Below are 1,120 nucleotides of genomic sequence, written 5' to 3' on the forward strand. Positions count from 1 at the left end.
CCCCCGGGGAAAAACCCCCCCACTTTTTTTTTTTTTTTTTTTTTTTAACCAAGACTCCTAGTTTTAGTCCTTCCTCTAAAAGAGGAGGGGAGGAGGTGTGAGCACACACAGGACGATCACACCCCCTGACACTGACATCATCTACCAACTCTGCATCCTTCCCTAAAAGTATCCAGAACACAGACTGATATATGGGGGGGTAGCAGAGTCCTGTACTGGACCCCTACTGTCCTACAATGAGGGTGCAACCCATCAGAGAGTGTACTCCCACTTCTACTGCCAGAGTTATATGTTCCCATTCACAGAAGATTTAAAATCTACCCTTGCAGTGGCGCTACCACAGCACTGCAATAGGCCTAAGTAGTCTTAAAGTATAAAAGTAGTCTTAACCAGTTGACATCCGCGGTGTTAAACCCCCTTCCCATCCAGGCAAAACAGTTTCCCCTATATTAAATGATAAAACATTTATTATTACCCAATTTTTTGGTAAAATATAAAAGACGGGGTCACGTCGGGTAAAAAGACACCAAAAATGTCAAGCCTTAAAATTGCGTGCGCGCGCAAAACCGCAAAAAACGATAATACCCAAAATTGGCCATAGGCGACGCTTTAAAAGCTGTTACCGCTCATCAGTTTAGTGTTATCAGTGATTGATGGCCCTAAAATGATTGCTCTCACTGCGACGTTCGCGGCCATATGTAACATGTGTAGCGCAATTGTAATTTTTGCGCGCTAGGGCACTGGACGCGTATTTACGTTTATAGGCGCGTAAACGTGGGGGTGGGGGAGTTAAACATTTTGGGGGGTTTTTTCCCATTTTTTTTATATCTGACTTTTATTTTATTTTACTTTTTTATATGTGACTTTTATTTATTTTTATTTGTATTAATTTTTTTGCACTCATCGTTATTGCTATTATATAGGGGGATAACAATCCCCCTATATAATAGCAAAGGCACACTGACAGGTCCTCTTTATGGAGATATTAGGGGTCTCTAGGACCCCTAATATCACCTGTGGACCCCAAAAGAAGCTGATGAAGCAGAGATCTGCTTTATCAGCTTCTTCTCTCTGGCAATAGCAGCCAGATGACTGACAGGTGAATGCGGAAGTGATGTAA

The sequence above is a fragment of the Nanorana parkeri genome, unplaced genomic scaffold (assembly GCF_000935625.1).
Source record: "Nanorana parkeri isolate BGI_ZX_2015 unplaced genomic scaffold, ASM93562v1 scaffold167, whole genome shotgun sequence".
Lineage (NCBI taxonomy): Eukaryota > Metazoa > Chordata > Amphibia > Anura > Dicroglossidae > Nanorana > Nanorana parkeri.